Consider the following 11,607-nt stretch of genomic DNA (forward strand, 5'->3'; position numbering starts at 1 on the left):
TCAAGGGTTGAGCCCAGCTCGGCATCATATAGAAAAGCTCAGCTCGGCCTCGGAAGTGGAGCTCAGCACGGCCTCCAGGGTGGAGCTCAGCTCAGCCTCAGAACTGCTATCCCGCAGCACAGCTCTCACACGAGCAGTCTACGCCGTGCTCAAACTCCTCAGGGGTCCACCAGTCCTCTTCAGGAAACTCGACTGTGGGACCCACCCCATGCTCCTCAGATGTATGGCCTACAAAATCATCTAAAAAGGGGGTGTACACGTGGAATGAGCTCACTAGCCCAGTAAGTAGAGAGGTGGACCACACACAACAGTCCACACATTACAACACATCATATGCACTACATGCCATGCTATACATTTTTAATCACATCCACCTAAGCAACATTACTAAGTCCTTGGTTTTAGTGCTACTACAACCACAGTGCGCGTATATTCCGGGTACGAGCCGTGAACTCCCTCCCGCGATACGCCCATAGGGCTGTTGGAGAAGGCCCACCGTAAGTACTCGGAAAAGTAAAGACAATGCCGTCCACCGGCTCTCAACAGAAATGTAAATGACTAAAAATAAAGGTGCTGACTCCAGTAATTTAAAAGCAGTACGATTGGCCCTCTTGAATGTAACACCGGGGTTGCCGACTGTCCTACATGACTCGTCCGGGCGTAATGCCTAACCGCCACAGTGTCCGACAACCGCGACCCCTGCTTCCCCCTAAATGGCAATCCAACACTTAACCCCTGTTGGGAAGGGTCGTAGCACGGGATGGTGAGAATCCTAATACCGCATGCTCCTATATGACAATAGTACGACTGCATAGTGCCTCGGTGTCCCATACCACGGGCCACCAATGCATTCGTTTCCAAGCCGACCACGGCATCTAGTCTATCAATGCATTATGCTCCATGATGTCCACATTCAACATACAAACATCTCATCCAAATGGGCATTTGAAAAGTAAACATAGCACATATGCACATCAATGTGTGGAATGACTAATCTATATAGCATATTCATCATGACATGACTAGATTAGATATAGTTATATGAATGCCAAACAAATGCCTTGAAACAAGGCCAAACGTCCTCTCTCCACTTACTTGTAGCGTACAAGGATTCCCGTTCGGTACGGGTGAGATCCGGAGCGAATCGGGTAGAATTTGGTGAACCTAACATAATTGAGCGGGGTTAGTACTTCACCATTTTAGAATCAAAATTAATGAAATCTGATGTCAAAATCGTTTTTAGAACGTCAAAAGAAGGTCACACGTCCAATTTGGGTCCAATCGGACATAAGGATCACCCTCGGGACCACACGGGTGGGTCAGACAGGTGGGCTGTCTACCCACCGGTTTTACCCACCGGTTTGTGACCGGCGAGTAGAGGCCCGTCGGTTATACCCGCCGGTTGTACCCGCCGGTTGGGCCAGGGACCCTTTGACTAAGACCGGTGGGTAGGTACCCGCCGGTTGTACCCACCGGTTTTGGCGGGAAAGACTCTGTTTCTTCCTCATTTTCTCCATTCTTTGGGGAATCAAATGGGGCTTTCCCCCACCCATTCTTCACACCTTCGAGGTCCTATAGGATGGTTCTAACCTAGATCTAGGTTAGATTCAAGTGAGGGAAACCATCTTACCTTCTTTGCCCAAAAAATGACTTCAAACCCTTCAAATCACTTTCAACTCACAATGCTCCTTCTATCTTGTCAATATCTCTTCAAATCCTTTAAGATCAACACATCAATCATCTATTAAACCTTAGATTCATCATTTCAAAGGGTATTTACAAGATCTCAAGAAACCATACTCGAATTAAGGGTTTAAAGCTTGGGTATGGTGAATGTTTGTAAAACCCAACTTTTCTTACCTCCAACTGTAGATCTAGAGTTGAAGATTACTCTCCCGACACCGGAATGGCAAGATCGAGCTTCGGCGCCACTGAAATCCTTCCTTTCTTCCTCTTCCTTTCTTCTTCCCTCTCTTTTCTCTCTCCTCCTTACTTTTCTCACCAAACGTACGAGGGTAATAAATGGAAAGAAAAGAAATCATAAAGCCTTATATACTATTCCTAATTAAGTGAATAGTATTGGATGGGTCACTCAGGTGGGTGGGTGTACCCACCTGTCCTACCCACCTGAGAGCCAAGACTTGGGATTTTGACCGGGTTCGGACCTCGGCGCAAACCCCACCCCAAGCATACGATCTAGCATACGTATATACCTTAAAATACGGATATAATACCTGTTTTATCCGTACATAGCCTTATAGTAGGTGCATGTACACGGCTTGGGCACTCCCGTCTCTTCTGGCACTGGCTCGGACTTGTCGGGCCAGCCGGTGTTTAAGGTCACCCGTGCCATCATAGCCCATAAGGAACCCGCTCTAATATCCTCTGGCTCGGTTCCTGCATGGTTAAACCGGTTCAAATCGCGAAATCAGACCGGGTTTAAGAAGCGGGGTATTACATTACCCCCCCTTCTGAAAAATTTCGTCCTCGAAATTGCGTACCTGTTTGATCAAAAAGATGAGGGTACTTGGCTCGCATTTCTTCTTCTACCTCCCAAGATGCTTCTTCAAGTGAATGATCAGCCCATCGCACCTTTACATAGGAAATGGAGCGGTTGCGAAGGGTTTTCACCTTCCGGTCCAAAATTTCAGTTGGCTGTTCTGTGTAGGTCATATCAGTTTCTAGGTATTCTGGTTCCACGAGTAGTACATGAGATGGATCATACACGTACTTCTTCAGCATGGATACATGGAATACATTGTGAACATCCCCAAGCGAAGGTGGCAGAGCAAGCATGTAGGCTACTGAGCCAACCCGGGATAAGATCTCAAATGGTCCCATGTATCTTGGGCTCAACTTCCCCTTTCTGTGAAACCTTTGCAAACCTTTAGTAGGAGAGATCTTGAGAAATACCTTTTCTCCTAGCTAAAATTCAATCTCCTTCCTGCGGGTGTCCGCATAGCTCTTTTGACGGGACTGAGCTGCTTTAATCCGTTCTCTAATAACGTCGACTTTGTCACAAGTCATTTGTATCATCTCAGGTCCTAACATTCGACGTTCACCTACCTCTTCCCAATACAAAGGAGTCCTGCACTTTCTGCCATATAACGCCTCATACGGAGCCATTCCAATTGTAGCTTGGTAACTGTTGTTATATGCAAACTCCATAAGAGGTATATATTCTTCCCAACTGCCACTCATCTCCATTGTACATGCCCTGAGCATGTCCTCTAATATCTGTATGGTTCGCTCCGACTGACCATCGGTCTGTGGGTGAAAAGCAGTACTCAAATTCAGCTGTGACCCCAAGGCACGCTGTAAGCTTTTCCAAAATCTGAAAGTGAACCTTGGGTCCCTATCTAAAACAATGCTCACTGGCACTCCATGTAAGCGCACTATATTGTCCATGTAAAGTTATGCTAGTTTGGTCATGGAGAACTTGGTCTTGATAGGAATAAAATGAGCAGTCTTGGTAAGCCGATCCACAATCACCCATATCGCGTCCATTCCCTTAGGTGTACTTGGTAGTCCGGTGACGAAGTCCATTGTAATCCTTTCCCACTTCCATTCTGGTACTGGGAGTGGCTGAAGGGTACCATAAGGTCGATGCTTCTCAGCTTTCACTTTCTGGCAGGTAAGACAAGTCGCCACATACAAAGCTATGGTGACTTTCATGTTTGGCCACCAGTAACTTTGTTTGAGGTCTTTGTACATTTTGGTACTTCCTGGGTGGAGTGCGTACTCGGAGCTATGTGCTTCTCTCACTATTTTATCTTGTATATCCAAATCATCGGGTACACACAATCTGTCTCGAAACATCAATGCCCCATCACTGGCTAAAGTAAAATCTGAGTCGTTCATTGTTTGGTCTTGAACCTTAACTCTAATCCGCTGTAATTCAGGATCCAAAGGTTGCTTCATTATCACCTCTTGCCTAATTGCCGGATGCACCTGTAGATCCGACAAGGATACTGTCAACCATTTGAGGTTTTTTGCTTGAGGTTCAAGCTCTAAGGTTGCCCCTTCATACAAGAGGGTTTCATCCATTAGCATCGCCTCTTGCACAAGTGGTGAGTTGACTGCTAAGTATGAGAGCGACACAGTCTGTGTCTTCCGACTCAATGCATCTGTCACTACATTAGCCTTGCTGGGATGATACTGAATATCGCAGTCATAATCCTTCATGAGTTCAAGCCATCTTCTCTATCTCATGTTCAAATCCTTCTGGGTGAAGAAGTATTTCAGGCTTTTGTGATCGCTGTATATCTCACACTTCTCCCCATATAAATAATGTCGCCAGATCTTAAGGGAAAAAATTACTGCGGCTAGTTCCAAGTCATGAGTGGGGTAATTCTTCTCATATTCCTTTAGTTGTCGGGATGCATACGCTATTACCTTCCCCCGTTGCATGAGAACACAACCCAAACCAACTTTGGAAGCATCGGTATAAACTGTCATTCCACCTGTGCCCTCAGGAATAGTCAGCACAGGGGCAGTCACCAACCTTTCTTTCAATTCCTGGAAGCTCTTCTCACATTCCTCTACCCAGTCGAATTTCACACCCTTTTTAGTCAACTTGGTCATTGGCGCTGAGATCCGAGCAAAATTCTCAATGAAACGCCGGTAGTATCCAGCCAAACCCAAGAAGCTTCTAATTTCGGTAACATTCTTGGGGCTTTCCCATTCCACTACTGCTTTCACCTTAGCAGGATCTACTTCGATTCCGGCTTTAGACACTACGTGCCCCAGGAACCCAACTTGTTCAAGCCAGAATTCACACTTGCTGTACTTGGCAAACAACTGTTGATCTCTCAACCTCTGTAACACCATTTTCAAGTGTTGAGTGTGCTCCTCCTCGGTCTTGGAGTAGATCAAGATATCGTCAATAAAAAAAATTACCCATTTGTCGAGCACATCCTGAAATACTCGATTCATTAGATCCATAAATGCTGCCGGTGCATTGGTTAACCCGAAGGACAACACCAGGAACTCATAATGACGGTATCGAGTCCTAAATGCTGTTTTGGGTATATCACTACTCTTTATCTTGAGCTGATAATAGCCGGACCGAAGGTCTATCTTCGAAAATACCCTGGCTCCTTGCAATTGATCAAATAAATCATCAATGCGTGGCAATGGATACCGGTTCTTAATGGTTAGCTTATTCAACTCCTGGTAATCTATGCACATACGCAAGCTACCATCCTTCTTCTTGACAAACAACACCGGGGCACCCCAAGGTGAAACACTTGGGCGAATAAACCCCTTTTCTAATAATTCCTGCAACTGCATCTGCAACTCCTTCAATTCAGCTAGTGCCATCCTATATGGAGCCTTAGATACCGGAGCTGCTCCAGGAGTCAAGTCTATGGCAAACTCCAACTCTCTATCAGGTGGTAAATGCATCAGATCATCTGGGAAAACATCAGGAAACTCTTTAACCACCTTTACTTCTTCTAGAGGTGTAACTCTTGCATCAACATCGAGTACCGAGGCTATGAAACCCTGACATCCACTTTCTAGCAACTTTACCGCTTGGAGAGCGGAGACAAGGACCTTCCTCACCCTTTTCATTGTATCTGCTCGGTATACCCACTCTTTCCCTTCGTCATCTGTTACGTTAATCTGCCTTTCCGCACAGATCACATTAGCTCGATGAGCCGATAACCAATCCATACCCAATATAACATCAAAATTCTGCATATTGAACTTAATGAGTTGTGCATCAAAGTTCTTCCCACTAATCTCCACTGGGCACGGCCCATACACTTCCTTCAACTGTGCAATTTTACCAGTAGGCATACTAACAATCATTCCATGGTCTAGGATCCTGGGTGACATCCCAAGTTTTCCTACAAATCTCTTAGATGCGAATGAATGAGTAGCTCCTGAATCAAATAAAACATAGGCTGGTATGCCCGATATGGGTAGGATACCTAGTATAACAATGTATATAATTTCAGCAGGTCATCAATATTAATCATAATGAACTTCTTAATTTAAAATGTACCTGCTACTACTTCTGTACTAGCCTCAGCTTCCTCGGCCGATAGAGCATACATCCTTCCCTGCGGTTGATTCCCTCGAGGTAAGGGAGGTCGGTACGCAGAGGGCTGACTGGAGGGCAAGGCTGGTCTGGCCCGACAGTCTTTCGCATAATGCCCATATGAATGGCAGTTGAAGCAACGAATCTGAGACGTCGGAACTGGAGCGGGACCCCTCTGCACTTGACCCGCTGCAGATGGAGGTCGAGGTGGCCTTGGAGCCGTAGGTGCCACAGTAGTGTTCGGGTGAAAAGAGGTAGAACCCAAACCACCAACTGGCCTAGGAGGGTAGCCAGATGGCCTATAGGGCTGCCTATACATAGGCCCAGAACTGTATGATCCGCGGTATGCTTTGGAGGAATTTCCCACATCTGGGAATGGATTTGTTCTCTTCCACAGTCCAGGAGTGAGGGACTGTTCACCCTTTTGCTTATCTTCCATGGTCTTGGCCTTCTGTACAATCTGGCCATATTCGGTCAAATCCAAGACTTCAAGCACAGACCCAATAGATGCTTTTAGGCCTTTTAGGAAACTTGCTGCCTTCTCTTCAGCTGTTCGCATATGCCTTGGGGCAAAATGGAACAAACTCTCGAATTGTTGTTGGTACTCAAGGACAGTCTTACCTCCTTGAGTTAAGGCCATGAACTCAGTCTCCTTTCGGTCTCTGAAACTACGCGGATAATGGTTGTCCAAGAACAACTCCTTGAACTGCTCCCAAGTAGGTTCTGGATGAGCAGCCATCAATATAGGTTTGGAGGCTTGCCACCAAGAATTTGCTTCTTTCTTGAGTTGCAACCCAGCACAAATAAGTTTCTGGGCATCCGTGCACTCAAGCACCTCAAATATCTTCTCTAATTCTTGGATCCATTGATCCGGTTCTAGAGGATCACTCCCCACCTTAGAGAATACCGGTGGTAAGTTCCTCTTGAATGACTCCACTACCCTTGACGTATTACTCGTCGCCGGGAAGTTAGGAGCATAGACAGGATAGTAGGAGTATGGAGGAGGCATCCCATGCTGAGGAATACCGAATGGTGGGATTGGAGGTGTACCCACCACTTGTGGTTCCGTTCCCGACCCTACAGGTGGGTCCTACAGAGTGAGTACTCGGGGCGGTTGACCCGGTTGAGAAAAATCCAACTGTTGCTGGATGGCAGCCATAAATGCTTTCTGTTGCTGAAGCATTTGCTGCTGGAAAGCTTGTTGGGACTGCTGAATTATTGTAGCAACATCTCCCAGTGTAATGACCGATGGAGGGTCCGGAAGTGTAGTCATAGGTGGGTTCCGATGTGCCCCACCCTGACCAAGGGTCTCTGGAGGTAGTGGAGGTGAGGTATGCCCCACAGAAAGGGACCCCCTGGGATTTTGTGGTCGACCGACCCGACGAGGACCCCGCGAGGTACCTCGGGCATTACTACCGGATCTAGTACGTACCATCGTATCCCTGTACCTGGAACACATCACCCACCATATTGGTTAAACACCATAGAATTGATTTTGGCACACAATCATATGCCATTACATGAGGTGTTGTAGTTTATGATAGCCTGTAGATAATCGTAGCTCAATTCCAAGATACAGGCAAAGTCCACAACAGACATGCTAATGGTCCCACTTGACCATAGCATATTAATCATAGGAATAACATCCATAGTGACAATCAATGTAATCATGCTAAGAGGAGAGAAGGGAAAAAGAAAAGAAGAAAAATTTTCAAAATTTCCCAACTGTCATAACCGGTGGGCTGCACCGGCGGGTAGGAGCCCGCCGGTTATACCCGCCGGTCTTACTGCCTTACACCGGTGGGTGGCACCGGCGGGTAGGGGCCCACCGGTTATACCCGCCGGTCTTGCCCGTGTTAAAACACGAACAGGGCCCTACAAACCCTGTTCTGTCTTGTCTCTTTCCCCATCTCTTTTCTCTTTCTTCCTTTCTTCCTTGGGCGATCTTGGAGGTCTCCTCGGCGCTCTACTCGCGAGTCTACTCACCCACTCGATGCTTTAGAGAAGAGTCAACTCACCCTCATTCAAGTAAGTTCCTCCTTCTTCCTTTCTCAGAATTTCCATTTGTATAGAACGCATGATAAGGTTTACTTTCTAGGCTTCCTTTCCGTATTTTTCACCATAGAATAGTATTACCATGTGATTGTGATGCTTCTACTGTGGTCATTTGTAGTTTATAGGAATTTTATCGCTTCATTTGGAGAAAACCCCAATTTGTGCCCTAGGTTTCCAAATTTTGGGGTTTCTTAAATTTTTGATCCTTTTCTCCAATTGATGATTCCCTTATGATGCATTTCACTTGTTTTGTGCTTGATATGCTTTAGATTTCATGAATCATCCATTATGCTTGGAATCCCCATGTATTTCCATGAAAATCCCTATTTCTGGCATTGGTTTCCTTGATTTTCATCCCATACTTGTATTCATGGAACTCCATAGTCTATTTGGGTATGTTCTTGCACTTTCATGATCCCGCTACTATGGCATTTTGTCTTAGTCCTATGGTTTTCGGTTGTTCTCCATTATGTTCGAATTTGCGCATTGGACTTGAATCCCCTCGTGTTATATATGCTCTTTGCTTTTGCTGTCATTTTACTGTTTTGGCATGCTTCTCTGCGTCGTAAACTACCGTGCTTCATGTCATAGATTTCCTGTCGTTCCTAGATTGTTGCCGTTCCCGTTTTGCATGAATTGGGTTTTGGGTTTCCCCTTTTTAATGCTGCTGTGTTTTCCTTTCTGTACTAATCCTTACTTTCTTTTCTTATTGCTAGGATGTCGTCACGCACCGGCAAAGGACCATCTTCCTCTGGCGTTAGACGCAATACCACCGCTTCTAAGCGAAAAAGTGCGGAGGCCAGCTCTTCAGCTCCTCGCACAGGGAGACTTGCACCTGCCCAGTCTGACCCTACAGACTATGATGAGAAGCACTTCCTCAGTGCCGAGGCCGCAGCCAACTGGCCCAACTTCCTGAAGGGGTCAGTGTTGATGGAGAAGACCGTGGTAGTCGAGGACTTCCACAAGGCTAGGCTTTAGGAGAGGTTCTCAGCGTTGGGCTGGGACTCTATTCTTCACGTGGATCGACTATGCTACGAGCAGCTCGTCCGTCGGTTCTATTGTAACCTGGAGGTGTCGTATCCGTACGGGGAGTTCACCATCAGCAGCTTGGTGAAGGGAGTGGATATCCAGCTGACGGTAGGCACCTTGGCCAGTATCTTGGGTATATCAGCGGCGGGACACCGAGACTACAGTCCCCCCAGGGGTAGGCCTCAGGGACCGTTCATGAGCCTGGAGACACCGGACTTCATCTACGAGACCATCTGCGACAGCAGCAGTCGTCCGGAGTCTGAGACATCCTTCTACCCTGAGGTTCGTCTATTTGCCCGGTTGATCCAGTTCAACCTGCTTCCCAGAGGAGGTCATCGGAACCAGGTGGGTTTCATGGCGGCTTTCATCGAATTCTGCATCTTCACAGCCGCAGAGGGAGGCGGCGAGCACTTGTGCCTTCCCTATATTATTCTCAGAACGATGGAGCACCATACTTCCCACCCAGAGGATGGAGGATTCCCTTACGGCAGGATCCTCACTAGGATCTTCGAGTTCTTCGGGGTGGATCTGAGCGGTGAGGAGGGGAAGACTCCGGCTGATAGGTTCGACCGGAGAAACCTCCTGAAGATGGGTCTCCAGACCCTCATGGATTCACCTCCTAGATCAGGAGCTCAGAGAGGTAGGGGTAGGAGGGCTGCCCCGATGGAGGATGTCCCCATGGAGGAGGAGTCCAGTGAGGAGGATGAGGACTACGTTCCTCAGGACGAGGAGGAGGATCTGATGGTGGCATCCCTGAGGAGGCGCCTCAGGAGTCGAGAGGTCCTGGTCCTAGTTCTTCTAGAGCTACTATAACTGGAATCATTTGTGGAATAATATATTTTGATAGTGATTTTCTCTGTGGTGCTTTTATTTGTTGAGTTCTTATATAGTTTGATTGTGATGGTTCCTGTTACTTTTTATCCTTGTTGTATGGAATATATCGTTTATCAGGTGTTGTGAGTAAAATTTTTTTGGAAATCCCATTTTACGCCGTTATGCTGCCGAAATTTCATCGAAATAGTACTCTATAGGTTATATTACCAACCTAATCCCCTTTTATCTATACTCACGCATGCCATGAATGCAACATATAATGCAACCCCTTGTTATACTTTCTTTCTTTGGCTTTTAATCTTTAAAGCTTTTATATTAACCCAACCCCATTTCCCTATTATAGAGCCTACGGGATTCTAATGGTATGCTGTGAGTGGAGCAGAGCATCATGCTCTGATACCACCGTTTGTCACACCCCGTTCACACTGAACCGGGCCAGTAACCGAGTTAACACCGGTTAACCCAAACCTGCCAGGATCATCAGATACTGTATTCCACCACAGCATACACACAACTAATATAAACTCATCAGATCAGCGGAAGACTAAGTTTTACCTGTGAATAATCCCATAATACTTGATACCTGGATAGTGATACAATAAATATATACATTTGGGCCCGAAGGCATGATATTTACACAAAAAGAATACAATTCAAATATCAAGTACATAAGGAAATCCACCAAAACAATCAGAGTACACAGCTCGGCTCGGTTTCAAGGCTGGAGCTCAGTTCGGCATCAAGGGTTGAGCCCAGCTCGGCATCACGTAGTAGAGCTCAGCTCGGCCTCAGAAGTGGAGCTCCGCATGGCCTCAAAGGTGGAGCTCAGCTCGGCCTCAGAACTGCTGTCCCGCAACACAGCTCTCACATGAGCAGTCAGTGCCGTGCTCTAACTCTTTAGGGGTCCACCAGTCTTCTTCAGGAAACTCGACTGTGGGACCCACCCCATGCTCCTCAGATGTATGACCTGTAAAATCATCTAAAAAGGGGCGTATACGTGGGATGAGCTCACTAGCTCAGTAAGTAGAAAGATGGACCACACAGCAGTCCACACATTACAACACATCATATACACTACATGCCATGCTATACATTTTAAATCACATCCACCTAAGCAACATTACTAAGTCCTCGGTTTTAGTGCTACTACAACCATAGTGCGCGTATACTCCGGGTACGAGCCGTGAACTCCCTCCCATGATATGCCCATAGGGCTGTCGGAGAAGGCCCACCGTGAGTACTCGAAAAAGTAAAGACAATGCCATCCACCGGCTCTCAACAGAAATTTAAATGACTGAAAATAAAGGTGCTAACTCCAACAATTTAAAAGCAGTACGATTGGCCCTCTCTATGTGTGGAATGACTAATCTACATAGCATATTCATGATGACATGACTAGATTAGATATAATTAAATGAATGCCAAAAAATGCCTTGAAACAAGGCCAAACGTCCTCTCCCCACTTACATGTAGCGTACAAGGATTCCCGTTCGGTACGGGTGAGATCCGGTGCGAATCGGGTAGGATTTGGTGAACCTAACATAATTGAGCGGGGTTAGTACTTCACCATCTTAGGATCAAAATTAATGAAATCTGATATCAAAATCGTGTTTAGAACGTCAAAAGAAGGTCACACGTCCGAT

This window comes from Macadamia integrifolia, unplaced genomic scaffold (genome assembly GCF_013358625.1).
Source record: "Macadamia integrifolia cultivar HAES 741 unplaced genomic scaffold, SCU_Mint_v3 scaffold1853, whole genome shotgun sequence".
Classification (NCBI taxonomy): Eukaryota; Viridiplantae; Streptophyta; class Magnoliopsida; order Proteales; family Proteaceae; genus Macadamia; species Macadamia integrifolia.